This window comes from Bombina bombina, chromosome 6 (assembly GCF_027579735.1).
Source record: "Bombina bombina isolate aBomBom1 chromosome 6, aBomBom1.pri, whole genome shotgun sequence".
Classification (NCBI taxonomy): Eukaryota; Metazoa; Chordata; class Amphibia; order Anura; family Bombinatoridae; genus Bombina; species Bombina bombina.
The window spans coordinates 512,888,068-512,905,319 of record NC_069504.1 but is presented as its reverse complement, the minus strand read 5'-3'; positions in this window follow the sequence as shown (position 1 = coordinate 512,905,319).

Below are 17,252 nucleotides of genomic sequence, written 5' to 3'. Positions count from 1 at the left end.
AGACAAACCCTTATCCAAACCATCCTGAAGAAACTGTAAAATCATAGGGATTCTGAAAGAATGCCAAGAATAATTATGAGAGGAACACCAAGAAATATAGGTTTTCCAAACCCGATGATAAATTTTCCTGGAAACCGACTTACGAGCCTGTATCATAGTGCTCAAACCTCTACGACTAAACACTAAGTGTTCAATTTCCATGCCATCAAATTTAGAGATTTGAGATCCTGATGGAAAAACATCCCTTGAGACAGAAGGTCTGGCCTTAAAGGAAGTGGCGAAGGTTAGCATACCAAAACCTGAAAGGACAAGCTGGAGCTATCAGAAACACATTAGATTGTTCCATTATGATCTTGGAGATCACCTTTGGAAGAAGAACCAGAGGCGGAAATATGTAAGCAGGTTGGTAAAACCAAGGAACTGCTAGAGCATCTACCATCTCCGCCTGAGGATTCTTGGACCGGGAAAGATATCTTGGAAGCTACTTGTTCAGATGCGAGGCAATTAGATCTATTTCTTGGGGACCCCACATCTGTACCAATTGAAAAAACACTGGATGGAGAGACCACTCTACCATATGTAAAGTCTGACGACTGAGATAATCTGCTTCCCAATCGTCTACTCCTGGAATAAGAATCAAAGAAATTTAACAAGAGTTGGATTCCGCCCAAAAAAGTATCAGAGATACTTTGTTCACTGTGAGTCCCCACTTGATGATTGACTGTCTGGAATTGAATATAAAGTTCTCTCTTCAATAGAGGCCAAGCCTGAAGAACTCTGAAAATAGCGTGGAGTTCTAAAATATTGATTGGTAAACTCGTCTCCTGAGGTTCCTAAACCCCTTGTGCTGTAAGAGAGACCCCCAGGCAGCTCCCCAACCTGTTAGACTTGCATCTGTTGTGATCACAGTCTAGGAAGGACGAACAAAGGAGGCCCCTTGAACAATAAGGTGATGGTTTAACCACCAAGACAAAGATTGTCTAGTATATCAACTGTGATATCAGAGTATAATCCCTGCACCATTGGTGCAACATGCAAAGCTGAAGAGGTCTCATATGAAAACGAGCAAAGGGGATCGTGTCTGATGCTGCAATCATGAGAACTAAATCTTCCATGCATACAGCCACTGAAGGGAATGATAGAGACTGAGAGGGGTAGTTATCAAGCCGTCTACTTTACCTGCCTTCGTTGGTTCAATACGCCCGCCTAAACTCGCCTACCATCTCCGCCGCGGACCTGCAAAATTTTGCCTAAGTTATCAAAAAACTGTCAAAAAGCCGCGCACCAAGTACGGGGCGATGAGCAGCGGACTGTGAAAGTTATCACTCATCCGATCTCGCTGCTCTTTGGCTTTTTGACAGCTTTATTGCTAGCCTGTCACTAAGCACCCACATTAACTACACTGTTCTACCCCCTATACCGGCGCCCCCAGAGCCCCCCGCAACTCAATAAAGTTATTAACCCCTAAACCGCCGCTCCCGGACACCACCGCCACCTACATTATACCTAGTAACCCCTATCCTGCTCCCCCTATACCGCCGCCCTCTATAATAAAGTTATTAACCCCTATCCTGCTGATCCCGGACCTCGCCGCAACTAAATAAATAGTTTAACCCCTAAACCGCCGCTCCCGGACCCCGCCGCAACCTATCTTAAACTTATTAACCCCTAATCTGCCCCCCCCTACACCGTCGCCACCTATAATAAACTTATTAACCCCTAATCTGCCCCCCTACACCGTCGCCACCTATAATAAATTTATTAACCCCTATCCTGCCCCCCACTACACCACCGCCACTGTAATAAAATTATTAACCCCTACTACATTAAAACCCACCACCCACATACCCCTAATCTAACCCAAACCCCCCTTAAAAAAACCTAACACTACCCCCCTGAAGATCATCCTACCTTGAGTCGTCTTCAGCCAGCCGACCATCGATGGAACCGAAGAGGAGATCCGGAGCGGCAGAAGTCATCATCCAGGCGGCGCTGAATAAGTCTTCCATCCGAAGAAGTCTTCATCCAGGCGGCGTCTTCAATCTTCATCCATCCGGAGCGGAGCCATCTTCAGACGAGCCGACGCAGAGCCATCCTCTTCCCGACGACTAACGACGAATGGATATTCCTTTAAGGGACGTCATCCAAGATGGCGTCCCTTCAATTCCGATTGGCTGATAGGATTCTATCAGCCAATCGGAATTAAGGTAGGAAAAATCTGATTGGCTGATTGAATCAGCCAATCAGATTGAAGTTCAATCCGATTGGCTGATCCAATCAGCCAATCAGATTGAGCTCGCATTCTATTGGCTGATCAGAACAGCCAATAGAATACAAGCTCAATCTGATTGGCTGATTGGATCAGCCAATCGGATTGAACTTCAATCTGATATGCTGATTCAAACAGCCAATCAGATTATTCCTACCTTAATTCCGATTGGCTGATAGAATCCTATCAGCCAATCGGAATTGAAGGGACGCCATCTTGGATGACGTCCCTTAAAGGAATATCCATTCGTCGTTAGTCGTCGGGAAGAAGAGGATGGCTCCGCGTCGGCTCGTCTGAAGATGGCTCCGCTCCGGATGGATGAAGATTGAAGACGCCGCCTAGATGAAGACTTCTATCGGATGGAAGACTTCTTCAGCGACGCCTGGATGATGACTTCATCGGATGGAAGACTTCTTCAGCCCCGCTTGGATGATGACTTCTGCCGCTCCGGATCTCCTCTTCGGTTCCATCGATGGTCTGCTGGCTGAAGACGACTCAAGGTAGGATGATCTTCAGGGGGGTAGTGTTAGGTTTATTTAAGGGGGGTTTGGGTTAGATTAGGGGTATGTGGGTGGTGGGTTTTAATGTTGGGGGGGTTGTATTTTCTTTTACAGGCAAAAGAGCAGTTTTCTTTAGGGCATGCCCCGCAAAAGGCCCTTTTAAGGGCTGGTAAGGTAAAAGAGCTTTGAACTTTTTTAATTTAGAATAGGGTAGGGCATTTTTTTATTTTGGGGGGCTTTGTTATTTTATTAAGGGGCTTAGATTAGGTGTAAGTATCTTAAAATTGTTGTAATATTTTTTTAAATGTTTGTAACTTATTTTTTTATTTTTTGTACTTTAGTTAGTTTATGTAATTGTATTTAATTGTAGTTATTTGTAGGTAATTTATTTAATTAATTTAATGATAGTTTAGTGTTAGGTTTAATTGTAACTTAGGTTAGGATTTATTTTACAGGTAATTTTGTATTTCTGTTAGCTAGGTAGTTATTAAATAGTTAATAATTATTTAATAACTATTCTAACTAGCTAAAATAAATACAAAGTTACCTGTAAAATAAATATAAATACAAAAATAGCTACAATGTAATTAGTAATTATATTGTAGCTATCTTAGGGTTTACTTTACAGGTAAGTATTTAGTTTTAAATAGGATTAATTTATGTAAGTATAGTGTAGTGTTAGGTGTAATTGTAACTTAGGTTAGTTTTTATTTTACAGGTTAATTTCTCTTTATTTTAGCTAGGTAGCTATTAAATAGTTAATAACTATTTAATAGCTATTGTACCTAGTTAAAATAAATTGAAATTTGCCTGTAAAATAAAAATAAATCCTAAAATAGCTACAATATAATTATTATTTATATTGTAGCTATATTAGGGTTTATTTTAAAGGTAAGTATTTAGTTTTAAATAGGATTAATTTATTTAATAAGAGAAATATTATTTAGATTTATTTAATTAATATTTAAGTTAGGGGATTGTTAGGGTTAGTGTTAGACTTAGGTTTAGGGGTTAATAATTTTATTATAGTGGTGGCGGTGTAGGGGGGTGCAGGATAGGGGTTAATAAACTTATTATAGGTGGTGACGGTGTAGGGGGGGCAGGATAGGGGTTAATAAACTTATTATAGGTGGCGACGGTGTAGGGGGGGCAGGACAGGAGTTCATAAACTTATTATAGGTGGCGACGGTGTAGGGGGGGCAGATTAGGGGTTAATAAGTTTAATATAGGTTGCGGCGGGGGCCGGGAGCGGCGGTTTAGGGGTTAAACTATTTATTTAGTTGCGGCGAGGTCCGGGATCGGCAGTATAGGGGTTAATAACTTTATTATAGGTGGCGACTGTATAGGGGGGGCATGATAGGGGTTAATAGGTATAATGTAGGTGGCGGCGGGGTCTGGGAGCGGCGGTTTAGGGGTTAATACATATATTATAGTTGCGGCGGGGAATGGGAGCAGCGGTTTAGGGGTTAACATATTTAGTACAGCTTGCGGTGGGCTCCGGGAGCTGCGGTTTAGGGGGTAAACACTTTATTTAGTTGCGGCGGTGTAGGGGGGGACAGATTAGGGGTGTTTAGACTCAGGGTACATGTTAGGGTGTTAGGTGCAGACATCTACCATAGGAATCAATGGGATGTCTGGCAGCAGCGAACATGAACTTTCGCTATGGTCAGACTCCCATTGATTCCTATGGGATCCGCTGCCTCCAGGGCGGCGGTTTGAAAACCAGGTACGCTGGGACGGAAAAGTGCCGAGCGTACCTGCTAGTTTTTTGATAACTAGTAAAAGTAGTCAGATTGTGCCGCACTTGTGTGCAGAACATCTGGAGTGACGTAAGAATCGATCTGTGTCAGACTGAGTCCGGCAGATCGAAGCTTACGTAAAAAAAATCTACTTTTGCCGGTATCTAGGGCTTGATAACTAAGGCGAATCAGCCTCGCCTCAAATACGCTGCGGAATTCCAGCGTATTTGAGGTAGACACGTTGATAATTAGAGGCTTGAAGGTTTAGACAAGCTTACACTAACTTCATTCGTCTGTTTTCTGTCAAAGAAAGAGTCATGGACACTAAATCTATCTGGAAACCTAAAAAAGGTGACCTTTGTCTGAGGAATCAAGAAACTCTTTTGTAAATTGATCCTCCAACCATGTCTTTGAAGACACGACACAAGTTGTTTCATGTGAAATTCTGCTAAATGAAAAGATTGAGCTAGTACCAAGATATCGTCCAAATAAGGAAACACCGCAATACCCTGCTTTCTGATTACAGATAGAAGGGCACCGAGAACCTTTGAAAAGATTCTCAGAGCTGTTGCTAGAGCAAATGGAAGAGCGACAAATTGGTAATGCTTGTCTAGAAAAGAGAATTTCAGAAACCGATAGTGGTCTGGGTGAATTGGAATATGAAGATAAGCGTCCTGTAAGTCTATTGTGGACATGAAATGACCTTGCTGAACAAAAGCCAGAATAGTCCTTATAGTCACAATCTTGAAAAAGACTCTTACAAAATTATTTAAAGTTTTCAGATCCAGAATTGGTCTGAAATAATCCTCCTTCTTTGGGACAATGAACAGATTTGAATAAAAACCCAAACCCTGCTCCTGTAGAGGAACTGGAACAATCACCTCTGAAAGCTCTAGGTCTGAAACACACTTCAGAAAAGCCTGAGCCTTCATAGGGTTTGTTGGAACATGGGAAATAAAAAATCTTCCCATGGGAGGTCTTATTCTTAAACCTATTCGATACCCCTGAGAAACAATATCCTGAATCCACTGATTTTGGACAGAATCTGCCCAAATGTCTTGAATTAATTTTAGTCTGTCCCCCACCAGTTGAACTGGATTGAGGGCCGCACCTTCATGCAGTCTTCGGGGCTGTATTTGGTTTCTTATAAGGCTTGGGCTTATTCCAATTTGTGGATGGTCTCCAATTGGAACCAGGGGCCTTAGGGGAAGGAGTGTTTTTTTGTTCCTAAAACTGACGAAAGGAACAAAAACGATTGGGAGCTTTAAATTTACCCTTAGATTTCTTATCTTGGGGCAGAAAAACTCCCTTACCCCCAGTGATAGTGGAGATAATAGAATTTTTTTTTACCATAAAATAATAAAAGTATACATATTGGGACGTCTCCCAGGTAAAAATATAAGGCTAATATCTATAAGATAATCTGGCCTAGGTAATTACCTAAACGTGCAGCTCTAATAAGTGCTAGTGCAACACATGAGAAGACAAACAAAATGCAATAACCACTGTTGCAAATAAATAGTTATAAATGTAACAATAAGGATTACTTATATGATAGTTGGAGATCAAAATAGCAAAAAAGTATCAAAGTGGGATGGTATATATTCCACTAAGGTAAAAACACAGTCACTGAATGTCCCATGGTGGTAATGTAGAGATATCGCTCCAATAAGACATAGGTATATTACCTTGTGGGGTATCGTCCTGGCATCCGTGCCGTGTAGGTCTTGCTGGTGTAAATTTTCTCCCCTTAGCGGAGGGGAACTTTGTACCTTTAAGGATGTTACCTGATGTTGTTGGTGCTTTTAGCGTTTGTCTCTATGAGACAATTGTGTAGACGGATACTGAGTTGGCGTCTCCTCTCCTCCGTTTACCTGGGGTCATTGGAAACACGTGATTTCCTTACGTGACGTCAGATGTCAGTGGTCGAATTCTTGGATGAATAACAGCTGATCCACTTTAATAGAAATTGTCGCTAGTAGCGATTTTACCCAGATATCCTGTGCTGGGGTGATCTTTCTGGCTGTTTCTTTCTCTATTCTTTTGTCGCAAGATTGCGATTTCCTCAGAATGTCCTTGTTAAAAAGTGGTATTCAGAATACTGTACCTTATAATAAAAACAAAGGTTTCTTTTTCTTTCTGGTATACTCCGCCTGTATCCTATTTCTTTGGTCCGTGCACTGGACTCAAGGATACAGATATAGGATTATTTTTTTATTGGAGTTATATTTAGAAGTCCTGTAGAGAATAACTTTGTGCTAGCCTTTTCAGGGGGCTCAAAACACTTATGGCTAGATTTAGAGTTTGGTCGGTAACGACCCGCGTAGCTAACACTGGCTTTTTTCCCCCCGCACCTTTTAAATACCGCTGGTATTTAGAGTTCACAGAAGGGCTGCGTTAGGCTCCAAAAATATAGCATATTTTCCGCCATTGCAACTCTCAATACCAGCGATGCTTACGGACGCGGCCAGCTTCAAAAACGTGCTCATGCACGATTCCCCCATAGGAAACAATGGGGCCGTTTGAGCTGAAAAAAACCTAACACCTGCAAAAAAGCAGCGTTCAGCTCTTAACGCAGCCCCATTGTTTCCTATGGGGAAACACTTCCTAAGTCTGCACCTAACACCCTAACATGTACCCCGAGTCTAAACACCCCTAACCTTACACTTATTAACCCCTAATCTGCTGCCCCCGCTATCGCTGACCCCTGCATATTTTTTTAACCCCTAATATGCCGCTCCGTACACCGCCGCAACCTACATTATACCTATGTACCCCTAATCTGCTGCCCCTAACACCGCTGACCCCTATATTATATTTATTAACCCCTAATCTACCCCCCACAACGTCGCCGCCAGCTACCTACAATAATTAACCCCTAATCTGCCGACCGGACCTCACCGCTACTATAATAAATGTATTAACCCCTAATCCGCCTCAGTAACCCTATAATAAATAGTATTAACCCCTAATTTGCCCTCCCTAACATCGCTGACACCTAACTTCAAGTATTAACCCCTAATCTGCCGACCGGACCTCACCGCTACTCTAATAAATGTATTAACCCCTAAAGCTAAGTCTAACCCTAACACTAACACCCCCCTAAATTAAATATAATTTAAATCTAACTAAATAAATTAACTCTTATTAAATAAATTATTCCTATTTAAAGCTAAATACTTACCTGTAAAATAAACCCTAATATAGCTACAATATAAATTATAATTATATTGTAGCTATTTTAGGAATAATATTTATTTTACAGGCAACTTTGTAATTATTTTAACCAGGTACAATAGCTATTAAATAGTTAATAACTATTTAATAGCTACCTAGTTAAAATAATTAAAAAATTACCTGTAAAATAAATCCTAACCTAAGTTACAATTAAACCTAACACTACACTATCAATAAATTAATTAAATAAAATACCTACAATTATCTACAATTAAATCTAACACTACACTATCAATAAATTAATTAAATAAAATACCTACAAATAAATACAAATAAATAAACTAACTAAAGCACAAAAAATAAAAAAGCTAAGTTACAAAAAATAAAAAAAATAATTACAAACATAATAAAAATATTACAACAATTTTAAGCTAATTACACCTACTCTAAGCCCCCTAATAAAATAACAAAGCCCCCCAAAATAAAAAAATGCCCTACCCTATTCTAAAATTAAAATAGAAAAGCTCTTTTACCTTACCAGCCCTTAAAAGGGCCTTTTGCGGGGCATGCCCCAAAGAATTCAGCTCTTTTGCCGGTAAAAAAAAAACATACAATACCCCCCCAACATTACAACCCACCACCCACATACCCCTAATATAACCCAAAAGCCCCTTAAATAAACCTAACACTAAGCCCCTGAAGATCTTCCTACCTTATCTTCACCACACTGGGTATCACCGATCCGTCCAGGCTCCGAAATCTTCATCCAAGCCAAAGCGGGGGCTGGAGATCCATCATCCGGCTGAAGTCTTCTATCAAGCGGCAAGAAGAAGTCCAGAAGAGGCTCCAAAGTCTTCATCCTATCCAGGCAGAAGAGGAGATCCGGACCGGCAACCATCTTCATCCAAGCGGCATCTTCTATCTTCATCCGATGACGAGCGGCTCCATCTTGAAGACCTCCAGCACGGATCCATCCTCTTCTTCCGACGTCCTAAGTCCGAATGAAGGTTCCTTTAAATGACGTCATCCAAGATGGCGTCCCTCGAATTCCGATTGGCTGATAGGATTCTATCAGCCAATCGGAATTAAGGTAGGGAAAATCTGATTGGCTGTTCCAATCAGCCAATCAGATTGAGCTTGCATTCTATTGGCTGATCATAACAGCCAATAGAATGTGAGCTCAATCTGATTGGCTGATTCAATCAGCCAATCAGATTTTCCCTACCTTAATTCCGATTGGCTGATAGAATACTATCAGCCAATCAGAATTCGAGGGACGCCATCTTGGATCACATCATTTACCTTCATTCGGACTTAGGACGTCGGAAGAAGAGGATGGATCCGTGCCGGAGGTCTTCAAGATGGAGCCGCTCGTCATCGGATGAAGATAGAAGATGCAGCTTGGATGAAGATGGTTGCCGGTCCGGATCTCCTCTTCTGCCCGGATAGGATGAAGACTTTGGAACCTCTTTTGGACTTCTTCTTGCCGTTTGATAGAAGACTTCAGCCGGATGATGGATCTATTCTCCAGCCCCCGCTTGGGCTTGGATGAAGATTTCGGAGCCTGGACGGATCGGTGATACCCGGTGTGGTGAAGATAAGGTAGGAAGATCTTCAGGGGCTTAGTGTTAGGTTTATTTAAGGGGGGTTTGGGTTAGATTAGGGGTATGTGGGTGGTGGGTTGTAATGTTGGGGGGGGGGTATTGTGTTTATTTTTACAGGCAAAAGAGCTGAATTCTTTGGGGCATGCCCCGCAAAAGGCCCTTTTAAGGGCTGGTAAGGTAAAAGAGCTTTTCTATTTTAATTTTAGAATAGGGTAGGGCATTTTTTTATTTTGGGGGGCTTTGTTATTTTATTAGGGGCTTAGAGTAGGTGTAATTAGCTTAAAATTGTTGTAATATTTTTATTATGTTTGTAATTAATTTTTTAATTTTTTGTAACTTAGCTTTTTTTATTTTTTGTACTTTAGTTAGTTTATTTATTTGTATTTATTTGTAGGTATTTCATGTAATTAATTTATTGATAGTGTAGTATTAGATTTAATTGTAGGTATTTTATTTAATTAATTTATTGATAGTGTAGTGTTAGGTTTAATTGTAACTTAGGTTAGGATTTATTTTACAGGTAATTTTGTAATTATTTTAACTAGGTAGCTATTAAATAGTTATTAACTATTTAATAGCTATTGTACCTGGTTAAAATAAATACAAAGTTGCCTGTAAAATAAATATAAATCCTAAAATAGCTACAATGTAATTATTATTTATATTGTAGCTATATTAGGGTTTATTTTACAGGTAAGTATTTAGCTTTAAATAGGACAAATTTGTTTAATAAGAGTTAATTTATTTTGTTAGATTTAAATGATATTTAACTTAGGGGGGTGTTAGTGTTAGGGTTAGACTTAGCTTTAGGGGTTAATACATTTATTATAGTAGCGGTGAGGTCCGGTCGGCAGATTAGGGGTTAATACTTGAAGTTAGGTGTTGGCGATGTTAGGGAGGGCAGATTAGGGGTTAATACTATTTATTATAGGGTTATTGAGGCGGGAGTGAGGCGGATTAGGGGTTAATAACTTTATTATAGTAGCGGTGAGGTCCGGTCGGCAGATTAGGGGTTAATACTTGAAGTTAGGTGTCGGCGATGTTAGGGAGGGCAGATTAGGGGTTAATACTATTTATTATAGGGTTATTGAGGCGGGAGTGAGGCGGATTAGGGGTTAATAACTTTATTATAGTAGCGGTGAGGTCCGGTCGGCAGATTAGGGGTTAATAATTGTAGGTAAGGTAGCTGCGACGTTGGTGGCGGCAGATTAGGGGTTAATAAATATAATATAGGGGTCGGCGGTGTTAGGGGCAGCAGATTAGGGGTACATAGGGATAACGTAGGTTGCGGCGGTGTGCGGTCGGCAGATTAGGGGTTACATTTTTTTATTAGAGTGGCGGCGATGTGGGGGGGCCTCGGTTTAGGGGTACATAGGTAGTTTATGGGTGTTAGTGTACTTTAGAGCACAGTAGTTAAGAGCTTTATGAACAGGCGTTAGCCCAGAAAGCTCTTAACTCCTGACTTTTTTCTGCAGCTGGAGTTTTGTCGTTAGATTTCTAACGCTCACTTCAGCCAAGACTTTAAATACCGGCGTTAGAAAGATCCCATTGAAAAGATAGGATACGCAAATGGCGTAGGGGGATCTGCGGTATGGAAAAGTCGCGGCTGCAAAGTGAGCGTTAGACCCTTACCTACAAGACTCTAAATACCAGTGGTAGGCCAAAACCAGCGTTAGGAGCCTCTAACGCTGGTTTTGACGGCTAACGCCAAACTCTAAATCTAGCCGTTAGAGTGAATACAGTCCTGGTCAACGCGTTTTGCCTCTAGGGCTTTATTAAGATATGTTTTAGTGTATACACTCCAGGCTTTAAAAAGGCCTCCTTTCATCCTGATTGGTTCGTCAAATTTAATTAGCTGTTAAGGTGGAATTCTGCAATTGTTACTTAAGATGGAATTATTTATCATAGTCTCTATAAGCAATTCTATTTTGGTCTCACAAATTTAGTTATTTGTTGTACCCTATCCACATGCTTTTTATTTTGGTCTCACAACTTCAATTTCACAAACAGTAAATTCACAACAGAGATACTATTTCATTTTGTTTGTTACAGTGTGTAATATACACATTTACAAAATACTTAGGTTCATAAATTATAAAACTTACTAGATTCTGGGAAAGCAGTTTGAGGAGTACTATGTGTTTAACAATCTTTCCATTATTCTTAAGTTAGTTTAAATCTATTTCATACATTTTTTATTTTTTTTGTCTTATACTCGCCTTTTGACTCATATCCTACACTGTGATAGGTTCTGGACCATAATTTTAGAACGGTTCAGGATTTGTATTATTACTTTATATTTGGTACCAGAATATGATCATGAAATGGACGTATGTATCTTCTATTCTTGTATCAAAAAATGAGTAAAACTCTCAAATGATACAAAATTTCTTTTTACATGAATTGCCCTCCTGTTTTTTACATAAATGGTGATATATCAATTTCAGAATTTAATCCTTTTGGATGTAGTGTGTCTAGTTTATAGATTAATTCCGCTTCTAGTCTAAGTAGCTTCTTTTCCCAATCACCTCCTCTCCAATCTAGTCTCACTTTTATAATACCCCAGTATCTAAAATCTTTTAAATTATTATTATGAACTTCTCTAAAAGCGCTGTACAGACAGGTAACTAAATTACAAAATCAAGAAAATAGGGAGACGCACTCACTGAGACAGAACAATAGCTAGAAAAACTTCCATGCTTGTCAACAAGGGCCAGTGCTACTCAGGGTGCAGTCTCTTTTTGCACACTATGCCTTTTCACAGAGAAAAAATATCCTGTAGCATATCAGCCTGATCCTGCCCAATGACAGTCCAGCACCGAAATACCAGTCAATCCTTCTCTGAAGAAGACAAACTACAAACCCCAGACGTACGTATCGGCCTCTCTTGGGCCTCGTCAGTGAGGTGCAGTTGCATATCTCTAGGGCATGTGTGCAAGGAGTCCACGTCTGGTTTCCCCCTTTTACTCTTAGGGAGACCTAAGAGCAATTTACATAAAATCAAGAAAATAGAGAGACGCACTATATTTTTTTATATATCTAATTTACCCCTGCCAATATGTTCTCTTATTCGCTCCCTTAGAGTTCTAGTCGTTTCTCCTATGTATAATTTTTTGCATTTACATTCAGTAGAATAGATGATTCCCTTATCCTGACATCTTATTACATCTTTAATGACATATTCAAAATTATTTGATGTTGAAATGAGGCTCTTTATTTTGTTACTATATTGGCATGCTCAGCATCAGAAGCAGGGGAAGAACCCTTTTAGTTTCTGACCTCCTATACCTACTTCATTGTCCTTTTTTCTATTTTGTTCTAGTTCACTTGGAGACAGAAAGTTTTTTTAGATTTGCTTTTCCTGTATATAATTTTTGGTACATCTACCACTTTCTCTCCTATCACTGGATGCATTTGTACTAGATACCAGTGTTTTCTCAGAAATTTGGTGATTAATTGATTATCATGATTGTAATCCGTGATAAATGGAACATTGATTACATCATCGTTGTGTGTATTCTGGTATCTATAACTCTTTTGTTTGTATATTAGCAAACTTTCTCTGTCTCTATTGTCAGTATCTGTTTTTGCCTTATCTAGTATATCTATATTATATCATCTATCAGTGAATTTTTGTTCCAAAACTTTTATCTGTGTTTCATAATCTAGTTTTGAAGAAATCCGTCAATGTATTGAGATAAGTTTGACGTTAGGGAATCGATCCCCGATATTATGGGTCTACCGGGGGGATTAACTAAACTCTTGTGTATCTTGGGTAAGAAATATATATAGGGATTTTTGGTACTTTAGGATATAAAAATTCATATTCTTTGTTTGTCAAAATTAATTTATGTTCCGCTTCATCTAGCATATGTATAAGCCTAAGGTAGAATTTTTTAGTAGGGTCTAATTTGAGTTGTTGATAAGTATCAGTATCACCCAGAAATCTATGATCTTTTTTAGATAGCTGGATCTATCCAAGATCACAACACCACCACCTTTTTCCACTGGCTTTTAACAAAAGATATATACTTACCTAAAGACACCCATCCACATATAGCAGACAGCCAAACCAATACTGAAACATATCAGCAGAGGTAATAGTAGTAATAGTAGAGGAGTATAATGTCGATCTGTAAAGGGAGGTGGCAGATGAATCCCCACGACTGAATTTACAGACAGCCTTAGAATAGATTTCCCATAGACGAAAACATGGTATCATTAGGCAAATACTCCCTTCACATCCCTCAGACAAACACTGTACTTTGAGAGGAACTGGACTTCAAAATGCTTAGAAGCGCCTTTCACAGAAGAAATCAAGCACAACTTGCTTCACCATCCTCCAACGAAGGCAAAGTTTGTAAAACTGAACTATGAGTGAGGTGGGAGGTTTATTTATAGGCATTTTGAGGTTTGGGAAACTTTGCCCCTTCCAGGTAGGAATGTATATCCCATAAGTCACTAGCTCATGGACTCTTGCCACTTACATAAAAGAAATATGTCTAGTTAACTGTATTGTGCCACTATAAAATTGTTTAAAAACAAGCAAGTTTTTGAGATTTTTTTTTATTTCACAATTGTTTTGTAGGAAATAATTAAATGCTTAAAGAGACATGAAACTCCATATTTTTGTTTCATGATTCAGATAGAGTATACCATTTTAAATTACTTTTTCAAATTTACTTCTATTATCAAATTTGCTTCATTCTCTTGGTACTCTTTGTTGAAAGAGCAGCAGTGCATTAATGGGATCCAGCTGTTACTTGATGCATATATGTGCAGCAACCAATCAGCAGCTAGCTCCCAGTAATGCATTGATGCTTCTGAACCAACTTAGGTATGCTTTTCAACAAAGGATACTAAAGGAACAAAACAAATAAGATAACAGAAGCAAATTAGAAAGTTGTTTACAATTGCATGCGCTATCTAAATCATAAAGATAACTTCTGGGTTTAATGTCCCTTTAACACCTTTATGCTCATTTATAGCTGTTGTCACTAGAAAGATGCATAATAAGTCTGATTCAAAAATTTGAAGTTACCAGGTTAAGTTGTTCTTGAGTTATTTAAATGAATTTAAAGAGCCATGGGAAGTGCTTTAAATGTTGTTCTTTAGAAAAAGACATTTTTGTCCTGTGAGATATTTGTTAATGGGACGTGAAGCCCAATATTTTTCTTTTGTGATATACATAGAGCATATAATTTTAAACAACTTTCTAATTTACTTTGATCCCTTCATTCTTTTTATATCATTTGTTGAAGGAGCACTACTGTGAGCTATCTGAACACATATGGTTAGCCAATAATAAGAAGCATATTTGTGCAGCAACCAATCAACAGCTAGCTCACAGTAGTGCATTGCTGCTCATGAGCCTACCTAGGTATGCTTTTCAACAAAGTATTCCAATAAAACAAAGCAAATTAGATAATATAAGTACATTGGAAAGTTGTTTAAAACTGCATGCTCTATTTGAATCACAAAAAGTTTATTTTTTTACTTTACTTTCCCTTTAAAGTGCAGTGTTCATCTATAATGCCTTAGAGGCTGGGAAGGCAGACAAGGGCAGAAATGCAAAAACACAGAGAAGGAAGTGGAAATGTGTTTGGTATTGAAGGACAAAGTATATATGAAACATGAAAAGTAGGATAAGAAAGATGTAGGACCAACATAAAGAAGTCTTAAATTGGGACATCTTATACGTTGGAGCATGATTTCCTCTAGAAGCAGTCAGCTGTACTGGTGTATGTTGGGCACAATGGAGAACCATGATTGCAGATTTCGCCCAGGAAACAAACAATACATTAATCCACTCTCTCAGCTATATCCTTACGGAACACTAGACTCAATCAGTATTATCATTATCCACAGGCACTACTACAATCCATTATTTAAAGTACTAAAAGTTCTAAAATTATTAATACTGCCACTACTATTATTATTACTACTATTAATAATAACAATTATTGTCTATTTGTAATTTATCATCCTAATCTCAAGCACTATTCAGATCCCAATAAAGACAGAACATAAATCATCCACATCAGCAATCTCTCATTGTTAGCTTTCCCAAGAATACATTTAAACGCTTGTCTAAAAATACAGAATGCTCAGTCATACTATCCCTCTATTTTCATTTTTTTTGTTCTCAAAATACCTCTCAAACAGTTCTATATTTCTTAAAGTGACACCTTTAGCATACAAACTTTTCTCTTCCCTGCTTTGAGACTTTTAAACACTCTAAAAGATGAATCTGTCTATAGAAGTTAATCCCACATACTACAAATAAACAGCACAGCCTAAATTGCATCTACAATCGTGATTGATTATTGCTTCTCATAATCAATTGATTTATTGGCCCAAATAAAAACTGTACCAGTTCAACACACTTCTGGTATAGTGAAATCTAGTATCAACACAATGTCAACACTTACACTAAGTCATGACTAAGGGCTTATTGCAGGCCTGAAATGTTGTAACTATGCATATGGACCCAGCAAATAAGAAATACTTTTTTTTTTATCCTTTTGGAGGCTGGAAATTATGTTGATATTATTCTTCTATCAAGACTTAGCAAGTCTCTTCTGTACCCCATACATTTGAGTTGAGCTGTTTTCCACTTATTAGATTTGATAGTGAAATCTAGTCCCTTGTTAGGCCTGCCAGTATCTACATTCATTATGTTGGCTTATATAAATGTTATTTATTAAATTCCAATATGCTCTGTTTAAAAAAAAACACAAAAACAATTGTACATAAATTAACCTCTACAGGTCAAGGATATCCGTGAGTTATATCAAAACTGTCTGCTTACAAGCAGTCTCTCCAATTCAAATTACATCTCTTTAAATTAAATAAATAATATGCAGTTTTCCAGTCTCTGGTAGAACTGAAGTCAAATATGAGTCACCATGACCACATGTAGAATATTAATGGCTTGACAAGCTCAGAAAGTCTATTGTCCTAAACTGTAATAATTCAAACAAATACAAAACCTCTGCTAAAGAGGGTAAAAGTATAAAAGTTCAGTATGAAACTAAAACACAGAGAGATGACTAATTGCCTTATATAGAGGGGTAAGAATTATTATACCTACATATCACAAATGTTACCAAGATATGTAGAAAATTTACAAAAGCACAAGTACTCTAGAGTGTAGGTTAGTGACTTTGTCAAACTCATTAATGCAAAACTGTTCAATGGCTCAACATTTTAAAAATGATATATTAGATGAATGTTCTTATGCTATACCACTGCTTGCTTTTAGCATCTAAACATTAACCTAAATGTTCAATTATAATCCTAATATTTTTTATGCTTAAAAACTAGACATGTGCAACGCTAAAAAATTGTTATGTTTAATTTTCATTAGTTAAATAATTAATTTTGTTTCTGCAAATTAGTATAGTTACGTTTAAAAAAAAATTAGTTTCGGCAAATTAGTTAAGTTAAACCGTTTTTTTTTTCGGATCCATTCTTTATTCATATGCATTAGTCTATTTTGAAGTTTAGAAAAGAATAATGCATATGAATAAAGGATGAATCTGAAAAAACGAAATGATCGGAAAAAACTATTTAATTTAACATAACTAATTTGCCGGTGATTGCCGTAACAAAATGATCTAAAACCGCCGCCGCTGCCACCCACATCACCAACACTAAATAAAGCTATTAACCCTAAACCACCATCCCCTTATATCGCCAACACTAACTAAAGCTATTAACCCCTAAACTGTACCCTCTTCCCCATCCCCGACACTAAATAAAGCTATTAACCCCTAAACTGCCATTTCCTGACATTGCCGATACTAACTAAACACTAAATAAACCTATTAACCCATAAACCGCCATTCCCAAACATTGCCAACACTAACTAAACCTATTAACCACTAAACTGCAGTTCCCAAACATTGCTGACACTAACTAAACCTATTAACGTCTAAACCGCCGTTCCCAAACATTGCCA